This window comes from Eucyclogobius newberryi, unplaced genomic scaffold (assembly GCF_026437365.1).
Source record: "Eucyclogobius newberryi isolate DKJ021-1_F unplaced genomic scaffold, fEucNew1.0.hap1 SCAF_10, whole genome shotgun sequence".
Classification (NCBI taxonomy): Eukaryota; Metazoa; Chordata; class Actinopteri; order Gobiiformes; family Gobiidae; genus Eucyclogobius; species Eucyclogobius newberryi.
The window spans coordinates 12,795,749-12,810,573 of NW_027315724.1; positions in this window are offsets into that span (position 1 = coordinate 12,795,749).

A 14,825-nucleotide genomic window follows, 5' to 3' on the forward strand; every position below is an offset into this window, starting at 1 on the left:
TGGTATAATTTACAGTCCAGATATCTTCTATTATATAAGGTCTAAAAGTGCCTTGTTCTCTGTTAAACCACTTCCCGACTGGAGCATGAAAGTCTACATTGAATGGCTCCACTCACCCAGACGTAAAGTGTTAGTTAGGAGTTGAGACTAACTGCTGTCAGGGAAAGGTGTTTTAGATGGAGGTAGCAATCTATGAGAAACCTGTTAACTTTGAGGTAGTCTTTTATAGTTTCTGCTGATTCACTTTGGAACAGATTGTTATGGTCCAAAAGTGTCTCCACTGCCTTAAGTGAAATGTACCAGACCGTTTAAGCGATCTAAAGCTGCTCGCTAGCTTTTAAATCGGACAGTCTGGCTTTGGCGCCTGGAACGCTTTAGCTAAGGATGCACTGCCTGTCCAAAAAAAAAGTCGCCACAGAAAATAAAAAAGTCACACGCTCTAATATTTCGTTGGACTGTCTTTAGCTTTGTTTACAGCACATATTCGCTGTAGTTTCAATAGGCTTCTGCAATTTTAAAAGATGTATCTCCATCCGGCGTTGCATTATTTTTCACCAGTTGACCCTTCTCAAACATGCTGACATCTTTCCCATGACCACGGGATTTGTATTTCCACATGGTCGTTTCAGAAATGAGAAGCCACTCTCTGCATCACTTGGGTTTAAATACCGTGTTGGAGCTGAAAGTCACAAGTTAGATTTCACTTATTAAGAAAATAAAACATTTGTTACGTTTGAGTGACGTCAGCTGCTCAGAGATTGCTAATAGTGGAAATGAATTCCGCTGTTAAAAGAACAGTTCCAAAGTGCTCCTAGAGGCACCGGTCTGCGGGATCAGTTTTCAAACAGGTTTCTATCATTGTGCTGTTAATGGTAAATCAATCGTATGAAGATTTAGCAAGAGTGAGGCTCTTTATGTCAGAATATGTGACTTTAGCGTAAATGGGGAAAGAATGACACGATGAGCTGCAAATACTTTGAATTTGAGTGGTCACTTAACTCATCCCTCTTGCATTACACTTCACAAACCTTGACAAACCTATCAAAGCGATACACACTGTAAGTCATATGCCCTATTCAGACTTTTCTCATTGTATAAATTAAACTAATATACATATTTTCCATAAATAGGGATACACATACAATTCAGCAACATCACGTAACTATTTTGGCTCAAATGAAAAAATAGAATAAAATCTGCTACTTGCTACTGTGATCTGCAGCTGACCATAGGGCAGGGGGAAATCAGCGTGGCAGTTTTTGAACTGGAAGTTGGGAATTTCTTTTATTAAATTAAAATAGTTTTTTTTTAAAACGCTTCTGGATTACCACAGGAATGCGTAAAGTGTGTTTAGAAGTTTCCAGTGACAAAGGATACGTACACACTTGCACAAACACCACATTCAAAAGCCCAGAACTAAACATGGACAAAGACAGGACTAAACCAGGACCAAACAGGACCAAATCAAATCTAAATCAGAATTGAACTGCGCTCAAACTGGGACAAACAGGTGCAAGTGTGAACTAACCCTAAATATGCAGTGGTCCTCAAACATGCACAAATGAAACAAATCCAGCTTTGTGTGTGAAAGTTTAAGACCCATTCTAACTTACACAACATTAACAAACACTACATGTTATTATAAGGCAATTAAGCCACATCTCCAAAATGTATGAACCAGAACTGATCCTATAGAAGGATAAACAATCACTGTTCACACTGTAATTAAGCCCCATAAGTTGCTGTGAGCAGTAACTATTCTATTTACTAATCTATTTACGTGCATGAATAATTCACTTGTGCTTCTTTAGCCTCGTCATTAACATCCAGTGCTTCCAATGCCGCCGCCACCCCCCGTCTCACCCATGATTGATTGTAATGACGGAAATAGAGGTCATTAGACGACTCTCAGCCTTACGTACACACTAACGTAACCAGACAGTCGGAAACAAGTTGCGCACCAAAACATTTTCACATATTCAAATTGGAAATGCAGCCTTCTCCACCCTCCGTTCCCATTAATCTACAATTTAAAGTAGGTCCAGGCAGCAAATGATGTGCGGCAAAAAAAAAAAAAAAAACTAATTAATTTGAGTCAGCCGGCAAGCGTGCGTGTGTGAAATATGGGGTTGGTGTTCGGAAGAGCAAGAGGAGGAAATGGGGTGAGGATGGTACCATAGCGTGCCCCAGAGCTAGCGGCGGTGTTAGCATTTCAAATTGAGTTATGCGCTAAACAAGCAAACCTCGGTGTGGGTGTTAAGTCATCCGGGTATGGCACAGTCGGGTTTGTTTGTACTTTATCTGCGTGGAGTTATGTATAGTGAGTGAGGTTACTAAGGTTAAGTTAGACTTTATTGTCCCTGTAGGGAAAATTTGTGACCAGCATTCGGCCCTTATTTTAGGCTATCATGTCAGGAGGACCTAGCAGGGGAGGAGAGGCCAGCGCATAAAAGCCTTAAAAAATGAAAACACCCATTCTGATAATCTAAGGGTGGGTGTAAGATATTTCCGGATTTTTTATTTATTTAGTTGAAGTAAATTTAAATAATGACGCAACAGTTTGATTTCTAATACTTCAAATACGTTTACGCATTTCCCCAACGGCTTTCAGCGAGTAATCTGGATTCAATCGTTATCCTGGATTTGGTACAGGATTTTTGTTGAGGCATTAATAATATACAGTATATGTGTGATAACATGTAAATATATGATTATATTTATGTGTTAAAAGTTATCTGCATCATTAGCCTGAGGGGAGGGAAAGGCATGTATTTCTAATGACAGATGTGAAGATGTTGTAAAAGCAGCTGTGAGGAATGTTCCTCTCATCTGGTCCCTTTATCTCTAAAGACAATACCAAAGACAGTCGTAAAAGACAAGTGCCTTGATGTGAAGCTGACCAATGAGAAATGTGACCCACCGCCTTTTTATGTGTGATTCTAATAAAATGACTTGTAAGAGGGAGGAACGCTGAGAGTGATTTTGGAAAGTCGTTCAGGTTGCTTACAACAGCTTGACTCGGCTAAGCCTTCCTCTTCCTTGCAAGCCACGCAAAAGACTGACGTTTCTGTGTCGTTTAATATTCTAAGTTGAATTATGTTCTCTGACTGTAAAGGAATAGCATTGATTCATGTGTAATTTCTTGACAATATGTATTAGGCCATCTCCTATGGTGCCGTACATCAAGAGCATATTGAACACATAGATGAAACGGGGGACCATTGGCTCATTCAGATGGGACATTTAGTTGAACGTTTACCCAATTCACTACATCTTATTTGGGCTTAATATCAGGTCTGTCTCATAAAACTTTTGTTAATGCGTTTAGGAAAGAAGAGATTAAAAAACGCGTGCATGGTTTTGTTTTTGTTCGCCGCGTTAAACTGAAAGTAAAAACTACCGTAAACTTCAATGTGTTTATTTGGTTAATCCTAGCATGTCTGAAAATTAGATGCTCAACGTAAATGAGTTGTTTGGTTATGTATGATAGCTACAAAGTTTTAGCGCTGATGCTAAATTACTGAACGCACCTTCAATGCCCGTTCGCACCTAATTGGTTCTTTGAGCTGCAGTAGACTGGGAAAAGAGTGTTTGGCAAGTTTCGGGGCAAAAATGCATTGAATTTGGTTGTTTAGCACGCTAAACTCGTAAATGTAGGGAGCTACAAGCACGGACTAGCATGAGTGGCTTTGTTTCGGTTTGCCGTGTTAAACTGAAAGTGAAAACTACCGGAAACTTGAATGTGTTTATTTTATTAATCCTAGCATGTCTGAAAATCAAATGCTCACGGTAAACGAGATGTCGCTTATCTACGTTAGCCAAAAGTGTGGTTATGCATGATATTTGTTTTAATTAGCAATTATAGCGACAAAGTTTTAGCGCTGAAGCGAAATGACTAAATGACTACATTAATGTTATTAAGCTATTAGCACCGACTAGCATGTGCGGCTTTGTTTTGCTCCACCGCGTTAAAGGGAATGCGTTTATTCGATAGCATGTCTGAAAATCAAATGTAGTGAAGTACCTAAAATGTAATGACAGTGAATATTATCAAGCTAACTTCAGTGTATAGAAGCGTGTGCCTGTATGCGTACCACCGCCTTAGCTGACCTATAGAATATATTAGTATTGTGCGTATTAGTAATGAGAAACAGCGGGGGAGGTCTTTTATATGCCCCCATCCCAGCAGTTTGTCTATGGGCTTAAACTCTCATCATCATGTAAATCAGGAGGCGATTAGACGCTGCTCTTCCTCCTCATGAAGATGAATAAGAATGAAGGCGGTGATAAAGGAGAGTGAGAAGAGAAAATGAAATAACGTCTGATTAAAGGGCCTCTTGCTATGGCCCCACGGCTGCAGTATACCCAAATATATATACAGCATTCAGCTCATTTGCCTTTTATCTGCATTTGAATATAATAGCCCGGGACAATGCTATGTTTGTCTTATAGTGACTTATTGCCAGTGAGAATCTCATGTTTGAAGGAGCAGAGCTGATTGTGTGTATTTGTTGTTCTGCCACAGTTTGTTTGGACAGTCACGGAAACTTTTGGACAATTTCTCTAAAACCTGTCACTATACCCTTTACAAGAGTATCACGTGTCTGCTCCGTATATATATCTTTGTGAATATATTCAACAAAAATCATGGACGGTATTCGCTGCTTTCGGTACCAAGTGTTGGCACGGAGACTGGTAAAAATGGCAATTCAATATTCTGCTCCCTCAACATGGAATAACTTACAAAAGGTCTGGAAACTAAAATAACTGATTTCAATGGGTCAGTTTAAATCTAAACTGTTGAAAAGTCTGGAAATGGGATCTAGCAACGTTTCATGACCAGGTCTCATTGTTTTGAACGTGAAATTATATTGGATACATGTATGATTATAACAAAGATGGTAAAGAAGAGTTCTCTGCATAGGACAGCTACCTTATGAATCTTATACATTTATCAAAAATGTGTATATTTTTAAAAAATTGTGTTATTAAAGGAAAAGCAGGAAGTATGCATTTAAATCTAACAGGTTCTAAGTTTTCCCGAAAAAAATAAATAACACAATTCACATGTATTCATTTTCAGGGACACGTGCACAGCTTAAGAACACAGACGCCGAAGTCAGTCAGAGATGAATTACTTTGTTTATTAAAAGCAGAAAAAAGTGCTGCTTTTACAGTATACTCCAAAGGGGAAAAAGAAGTCTGCTCTCTTGGGGTGATGTATCAACACTTATATATCCATATCATTTTGTACAAGTGTGTATTAAATATCGATATAGTTACAAAATAAAGTCATGTCACCGCTTTCCTGTGTTTCCTCATTTCTCCCTCACTGCCCCGCCTCCTCCTCCATGTCATGGGCTCCTCTCCTCAGTCCTGTCCTTTCTACTTTCTATATCAGCTGCTTACAGGCTGGGACAAATTATTTCACTTCTAAAAATGAAATGGAGACATATCGTATATTGAGATAGGGAAAAAGATATAAAGAAAGATAAGCATTTTTGTCAATACATTTAAATACATACAGAGCATTCTTCTAAATTGGGAACACACACGCACACACACACACACACACTCACACACAGACACACACACACACACACACACACTCACACACACACACACTCACTCACACACGTACACACACACACACACACACACACACACACTCACTCACACACGTACACACACACACACACACTCACTCACACACGTATACACACACACACACACACACACACTCACTCACACACGTACACACACACACACACACTCACTCACACACGTACACACACACACACTCACACACACACACACACACACACTCACATACGTACACACACACACACACTCACACTCACACACACACAGTCACTCACGTACACACACACACACACACACACACTCACATACGTACACACACACACACACTCACACTCACACACACACAGTCACTCACGTACACACACACACACACACACACACTCACACTCACACACAGACACACAGACACACACACACACACACAGTCACTCACGTACACACACACACACACACACACACACAGTCACTCACGTACACACACACACACACACACACACAGTCACTCACGTACACACACACACACACACACACACCAGTGTACCAGACACTGGGGAACTGCGGCGGAACCTGTGGGTGAGAGATAAACACGATTCAACTTTAAACTGGACATTTGTATTGCAAATTCAAGCTCACTCACTAAACAAAACTTAAGCGAGATCAGACACTTTTCTAATACTGTCATTTTTGTCTTTATTTCAGCACCTAACATAAGAACAAATCAACATTTTCTATACAAGTGGAAAATAATGTTATCCTGAATGTTTCAAATGAACACTGACACAAATGCGACCCACAGCAGTTGGATATACTCATATTCCTCCCTTTTCTCTCTAAAAACCGCCTCATTTGTATGCATGAGTCTGGAGCAAAGGAATTAGTCAGCATCTACACCGACTGCAGACATGTTCTCTAATAGCTGCTTAGTGACAATAAATCAAACCTACACTTTTTAGGTAATTTGGAGATATCCTTGGCATTTCTGTCCCCCTTTAGTGTCTACCATAAAGTAATACATTGTCGCACAGATGAATAACTTTTAATAACTTATTGTCGGAAAAAAAATCTGGGGGGCCGTTTGAAGTTCTTTTTAAAGCGCAAGGAAAATATGGTACTTTTGTGTTTGCTTGGCATTTGATTAACTTTTGAATTTGATCATTTGATGAAAACTTACTTATCTAACTACACAAATCTAAATGAATACAGAAAGCCTCAAGGACATGTAATCACTTCACCGAATAAAGAGAGAAGATTCAGCAAAACAAACACACAACCTCCCAGCTGTGAAACGAAACACGACTAAGATTAAATTAATAGAGAAACAACGACACCATCTGTTTTAGATAACGTGTAAATATCGTCTGAAACATTGTACGGACCTAAAACTATTTAATTTCTATTTAAATTGCAGCTTTCTGTCAACAATAATGCATCTAAAATAATTGTTCTGTAACATAGTAAATCATATGACAATTTTGTGTGTATCTTTTTCTTTCTTTCTTATTATACAGACAGCAGCGTGAAATGAGGATGAGAAAGGGAAAAACATACAGCAAATTTAATTCAAACTCATGAAACTTACACATTCTCCATCTCTTTCTATGTTTGTGCGATAATGGCTAGTCATATCTAGACTGCACAGCCTTAGAGCATAAAGAAGACATATTGTGTTTTTTTTTCAGTAATAAGTATGAAACAAAAACATGGGACATATAAAAAAAAGAACACAAAAAAACCCGACATTTGGTGCATGGACAAGTGTGATAGACTCTGGACCCAATATTGCATATTGGTTTGATACACTTAACAGGGCATAATAAGATCACGGCCCATGTTCTTCTATTCTTGTGCTCAAATATATTCTTATAACTTTGATTTACAGAGTCTCCAAATATCTATATTTTATCCTATAGGATTTACAGTTTCTACATTATTTTTCCTCTCCATCTGTACACCGTCTAATGTTACTCTATCATATTCTACTTTTATATTGTTCTTGCAGACTGTGCAGACTCTTTGTACACCTTGTTCACTCTGTAAATAAAGATGCATTATTACTACTATTATTATTATTATATTGTTACCCCTCTAAGGAAATGACCGAAAGGACAAGATCGCGGATACAAGCGGGGTGGCTCAGTCACAGGGGAGGAGCTTGGAGTAGAACCGCTGCTCTTCCACGTCGAAAGGAACCAGCTGAGGTGACTTGGGCATCTGTTCCGGAGCCTCCTGGGCACCTCCCTAGGGAGGTGTTTTGGGCATGTCCCACCGGGAAGAGGCCCCGTGGAAGACCCAGGACACGCTGGAGGGACTATGTCTCCCGGCCTGGGAACACCTCGGGATCCCCCCGGAGGAGCTGGAACAAGTGTCTGGGGAGAGGGAAGACTGGGAGTCCCTGCTTAGGCTGCTGCAGGGACGACCCCCCACAACCCGGCCCCGGATAAGCGGAAGAAGATGGATGGAGGGATGGATGCCCCTCTAGAACAGGATCACTAGACGTGGGAAGTTAAGATAAGATATTCCTTTATTGTCCCACATGGGGAAATTTCATTGGTGCAACGCAGGTAGATACAGAGGTAGATACAGAAGAACAGATCACTTATAGGAAGTCTGAAAAACACTTTCAGTAGAAGATCTCCTATAAATAAATAAAAACTCCCATAGACAAATAAATAAATAAATACATAAATACCATTGCATGTGATCACGACAGTAATTGCACATGAATATGTGTCACGACAGCACATAGGTTGCACATGAATTGCACATGAATTCCAACAGCAATTGCACATATGACAGAATTGCACATGGTTAGGTCAGTATTGCGAGTGTTCAGTACTAACAGTTTTTGTTATAAAGTCTGACAGCAGCAGGAAGGAAAGACCTACGGAACCTTTCCCTCACACATCGAGGGTGGATCAGTCTCTCACTGAAGCTGCTCTCCAGAGCGGAGAGAGTGTCCCGCAGGGGGTGACACTCATGGTCCAGCATAGATGTGAATCTAGCCAGGACCCTCCTGTCCCCCACCTCCTGCACCGAGTCCAGAGCACAGCCCAGGACGGAGCTGGACTTCTTGATGACTCTGTCCAGCTTCTTCCTCTCCCTCTCTGTGATGCTGCTGCTCCAGCAGGCCACACCGTACAGGAGGGCTGATGCCACCACAGAGTCGTAGAAGGTCTTCAGGAGTGGCCCTGTCACTCCAAAAGACCTGAGTCTCCTCAGGAGGTAGAGCCGACTCTGGCTCTTCCTGTACAGTGCGTCCGTGTTATGAGTCCAGTCCAGTTTGTGGTTCAGATGAACACCCAGGTACTTGTATGAGTCCACTCTCTCAATGTCCCGTCCCTGGATGTTCACTGGTGAGGGGGCAGTGGGGTGGCGTCTGCGGAAATCCACCACCATCTCCTTGGTCTTCCCCGCGTTGATGAGGAGGTGGTTCCGCTGACACCAGTCCACAAAGTCCTGCGCCAGTCCTCTGTACTCCGCGTCATCGTCGTCCGTGATGAGTCCAATGATGGCAGAGTCGTCAGAGAACTTCTGCAGGACACAGCTGTCCGTGTCATGTCTGAAGTCTGCAGTGTAAAGGGTGAAGAGAAAGGGCGCGAGGACAGTGCCCTGGGGCGCCCCCACACTGCAGGTCCGAGTGTCAGACACACAGTTCCGGGCTCTCACAAACTGGGGTCGGTCTGTGAGGTAGTCCAGGATCCACTCTGCCAGGTCATACTCCACACCAGCCGTCTCCAGCTTGTCCCTCAGGAGCAGCGGCTGGATGGTGTTGAAGGCGCTGGAAAGATCGAAGAACAGAATCCTCACAGAGCTGCCAGGCTTTTCCAGGTGAGAGAGAGAGCGGTGCAGCAGGGAGATGACGGCGTCCTCCACTCCGATGCCAGACCGATATGCAAACTGCAGCGGGTCCATGGCTGAGCTCACGGTGGAGCGGAGGTGGTCCAGGACTAGCCGCTCCAGTGTCTTCATCAGGTGGGACGTGAGAGCCACTGGCCTGAAGCTGTTGAGGTCTTTGGGGCGCGGTGTCTTAGGCACAGGTACCAGACAGGAGGTCTTCCAGACCTGTGGTACCACCCTCAGCTTCAGGCTCATGTTGAAGACATGCTCCACGACTCCACACAGTTCATCTGCGCAGGACTTAAGGAGCCTGGGGCTGATGCCATCAGGTCCTGCTGCCTTCCTCACTTTAATCCTCTTCAGCTCACTCCTCACCTGTGCTGCTGTGACAGTCAGTGGTTGGCAGGGGGACCGTGTGCTGGGGGGATGGGTGAGTCCAGGCGAAGTGGGGAGCCGATGGTCCGGGGCAGATAAGCGAAGAGGAACAGATGCAGGGCATTGTCCAGCTGTGGAAGAGGGAGCATGCAGCTGTGCAGGGGGAGGGGCGGGTGACCGATCAAACCTCAAGAAGTGAGCATTTAAATCATTCACCCACTGTAGATCCCCCTCTGTCTGGGCAGGGGGGATTTTGAAGCCCGAGATTGTTTTCAGGCTTCTCCACACTCCCTGAATGTTCTTCTGCTGCAGCTGCTCCTCCATCCTCCTCTTGTAGCCGGCCTCAGCCTGCCTGATCTTCCTCCTCAGCTCCTTCTGCACAGTCCTCAGCTCCTCCTTGTTCCCTGACCTGAAGGCTCTCTTCTTCTCCTTCAGCAGAGCCTTCAGTTCACGGTTAATCCATGGCTTGTTGTTTGGAAAACACCGCACCGTCCGGGAGGGAACAATGTTCTCAAAACAGAAGTTGATGTAGACCGTGATGCACTCTGTGATGGTGTTGATGTCCTCCCCATGTGGGTCATAAAGCTCAGTCCAGACAGTGGTGCTGAAGCAGTCCCTCAGAGCCTCCTCGCTCTCAGCAGACCACATCCTCACCTCACGGGACACCACAGGCTGCCTGCGCACGATGGGTTCATACACAGGCCTCAGATGTACAAGGTTGTGGTCCGAGCTGCCCAGGGGAGGGAGGGGGGAAGAAGAATAAGCCTCCTTGGTGTTGGCAAAAAACAAGTCCAATGTTCTATTCTCTCTGGTGGGGCAGGTAACATACTGGGTGTATGTTGGTAGAACAGAAGAGGGAGAAGCGTGGTTAAAGTCACCAGAGATGAGGAAGAGAGCCTGTGGATGCTGTGTTTGCAGCCTACAAGTGCAGGAGAGCAGTGCTTCACAAGCATTTTCAGCATTGGCAGACGGGGCCACATAGACTGCGATCAAAATCACATGTGTTACATTTGCTCAAATACTATTACTAAATACTAATACTACTATTTAATCATGTTTTTCTTTTACGTTTACTACTTGAGTAACATATTGTACATTATAACAGTATTCTTACTTGAGTGAAAGTTATGGTTTCTCTTCCCACAAGTACAAGTAACAAGTTTTATGTTTTATAATATTAAATACTCCATTGCTCCGTCAGATATGCTGCTTTAGTTTTTTTTTAATTTTCATGGACCATCCTTTTAAAAATGTGAATCTTAAGGCATTTTCCCCCCAATTACATTAACGTAAAATTTTAAATCAGACATTTAACTACATTTTTAACTAGTCTACCCACCTCTTATCACTGCCTTGGCGGAGCTCTTCTTCCTTCCCCACTCCCACACTGTGCTTTAAACGCTGTCTGCTTTTTCCCACCTCATTTTTAGTCACCCGGTGTCGAGCGGTTCAATGTTTTAATTGTATAATCATCACCTCTGCGTTTTTACGACGATCATGATATTACAGATATTACACTTTTATGTGCGGTGATGAGAGACGGGACCGCAGAGAGCAGCTCAAAAATCATTGCTTTTCCTGCTGGCCCATTCTTGCATGTGATGTTTGATGTTGCATAATGAATGTTGATCATTAAAACGCGCTTATGTGTTTTTTATTTTCCCACTGGGAGAAGGGATAGCGGGTCGACTTGTAAACTAAAATGTACTAAATACAAAATCAGATTCAAAATTGCTCATAAGTTTGCTATAAAAGTCATATAGGATCGTTACAGCTTTTTATGCACCCAGTTTTTCACTTATCAAAGTAAGTGTGTGTGATAGAATGAATATCAGGGATGAAACGTAGAAGGTGTTTGCATCAGAATGTTAAGCAGCAGTTTGAAACACTAAAAGAAGAAAGGGTGCAGTGCGATCTCTTTGACATTGTGCTCTTTGGGCTGAGGCTGCTTCTCTCGCTGCAGTTGTAAAAACTACAACAAGCCTCATCTATTTATATATATTTTAATTTTCAAAGGAATGTTCTATAACTGAATAAGCTAAATTGGTCCATCCCTTAACCAGATAGAAATATGTGAGTTGTTAATACCATAATGATATGCTAATAATTGTATATGTACATCCATATGTACATTATGATATGTACATTATGATGTACATTATGTACATCCATATGTACATTATGACCCACATGGGGAGGACATCAACACCATCACAGAGTGCATCACGGACTACATCAACTTCTGTTTTGAGAACATTGTTCCCTCCCGGACAGTGCGGTGTTTTCCAAACAACAAGCCATGGATTAACCGTGAACTGAAGGCTCTGCTGAAGGAGAAGAAGAGAGCCTTCAGGTCAGGGAACAAGGAGGAGCTGAGGACTGTGCAGAAGGAGCTGAGGAGGAAGATCAGGCAGGCTGAGGCCGGCTACAAGAGGAGGATGGAGGAGCAGCTGCAGCAAAAGAACATTCAGGGAGTGTGGAGGAGCCTGAAAACCATCTCGGGCTTCAAAATCCCCCCTGCCCAGACAGAGGGGGATCTACAGTGGGTGAATGATTTAAATGCTCACTTCTTGAGGTTTGATCGGTCACCCGCCCCTCCCCCTGCACAGCTGCATGCTCCCTCTTCCACAGCTGGACAATGCCCTGCATCTGTTCCTCTTCGCTTATCTGCCCCAGACCATCAGCTCCCCACTTCGCCTGGACTCACCCATCCCCCCAGCACACGGTCCCCCTGCCAACCACTGACTGTCACAGCAGCACAGGTGAGGAGTGAGCTGAAGAGGATTAAAGTGAGGAAGGCAGCAGGACCTGACGGCATCAGCCCCAGGCTCCTTAAGTCCTGCGCAGATGAACTGTGTGGAGTTATGGAGCATGTCTTCAACATGAGCCTGAAGCTGAGGGTGGTACCACAGGTCTGGAAGACCTCCTGTCTGGTACCTGTGCCTAAGACACTGCGCCCCAAAGACCTCAACAGCTTCAGGCCAGTGGCTCAAGACACTGGAGCGGCTAGTCCTGGACCACCTCCGCTCCACCGTGAGCTCAGCCATGGACCCGCTGCAGTTTGCATATCGGTCTGGCATCGGAGTGGAGGACACCGTCATCTCCCTGCTGCACCGCTCTCTCTCTCACCTGGAAAAGCCTGGCAGCTCTGTGAGGATTCTGTTCTTCGATCTTTCCAGCGCCTTCAACACCATCCAGCCGCTGCTCCTGAGGGACAAGCTGGAGACGGCTGGTGTGGAGTATGACCTGGCAGAGTGGATCCTGGACTACCTCACAGACTGACCCCAGTTTGTGAGAGCCCGGAACTGTGTGTCTGACACTCGGACCTGCAGTGTGGGGGCGCCCCAGGGCACTGTCCTCGCGCCCTTTCTCTTCACCCTTTACACTGCAGACTTCAGACATGACACGGACAGCTGTGTCCTGCAGAAGTTCTCTGACGACTCTGCCATCATTGGACTCATCACGGACGACGATGACGCGGAGTACAGAGGACTGGCGCAGGACTTTGTGGACTGGTGTCAGCGGAACCACCTCCTCATCAACGCGGGGAAGACCAAGGAGATGGTGGTGGATTTCCGCAGACGCCACCCCACTGCCCCCTCACCAGTGAACATCCAGGGACGGGACATTGAGAGAGTGGACTCATACAAGTACCTGGGTGTTCATCTGAACCACAAACTGGACTGGACTCACAACACAGACGCACTGTACAGGAAGAGCCAGAGTCGGCTCTACCTCCTGAGGAGACTCAGGTCTTTTGGAGTGACAGGGCCACTCCTGAAGACCTTCTACGACTCTGTGGTGGCATCAGCCCTCCTGTACGGTGTGGCCTGCTGGAGCAGCAGCATCACAGAGAGGGAGAGGAAGAGGCTGGACAGAGTCATCAAGAAGTCCAGCTCCGTCCTGGGCTGTGCTCTGGACTCGGTGCAGGAGGTGGGGGACAGGAGGGTCCTGGCTAGATTCACATCTATGCTGGACCATGAGTGTCACCCCCTGCTGGACACTCTGTCCGCTCTGGAGAGCAGCTTCAGTGAGAGACTGATCCACCCTCGATGTGCGAAGGAAAGGTTCCGTAGGTCTTTCCTTCCTGCTGCTGTCAGACTTTATAACAAAAACTGTTAGTACTGAACACTCGCAATACTGACCTAACCTAATACTGATGTGCAATTCTGTCATATGTGCAATTACTGTGAAATTCATGTGCAATCTATGTGCTGTCGTGACACATATTCATGTGCAATTACTGTCGGGATCACATGCAATGGTATTTATTTATTTGTCTATAGGAGTTTTTATTTATTTATAGGAGATCTTCTACTGAAAGTGTTTTTCAAACTTCCTATAAGTGATCTGTTCTGTTCTTCTGTATCTACCTCTGTATCTACCTGCGTTGCACCAATGAAATTTCCCCATGTGGGACAATAAAGGAATATCTTATCTTATCTTATAAGAGTATATCATTACAACAGCAAACCATTGTTAATAAACTTTGTGATATGGACTCTACAAAGTAATTCACTACGTAACTTTAAGGCTTTTTTTTTTCTTTGTCAAAATAAGAAGTTTTAATTGCATACAAAAACACTTACTGTGGCCAAATATGAAAAAGCCAGGGTTTCTCAGGTGGGTTGTCTTTGGGTTGATGCAAGGCTGGTTTTCCGCCCAGAGACAGCAGGGGGCGACGACGGACACTTCAAATGCCCACAAATACACAATTAACCATCACAGGGACTTAAATATTAAAATATGATTAAGTTATCCTTTAAACTGCCAATACTGGGTTGAAGATGGTAAAAATATGCTTGTGTTCTCAAAATGGCTTCCGGTAATTGCCGTTTCGGATCAGTGTTAGAAGATAGGAAATCCGATATCCGAGCCTTTCAATTTCCTGGTATCGGCACCTATATTGATACTGGTATCTGTGCTTCCTTAATGTGGATATATATTTAAAAACATTTATTTTTTTTACAACCATTGCTAACAGCCACATACCGCCATATTTCTTCTAG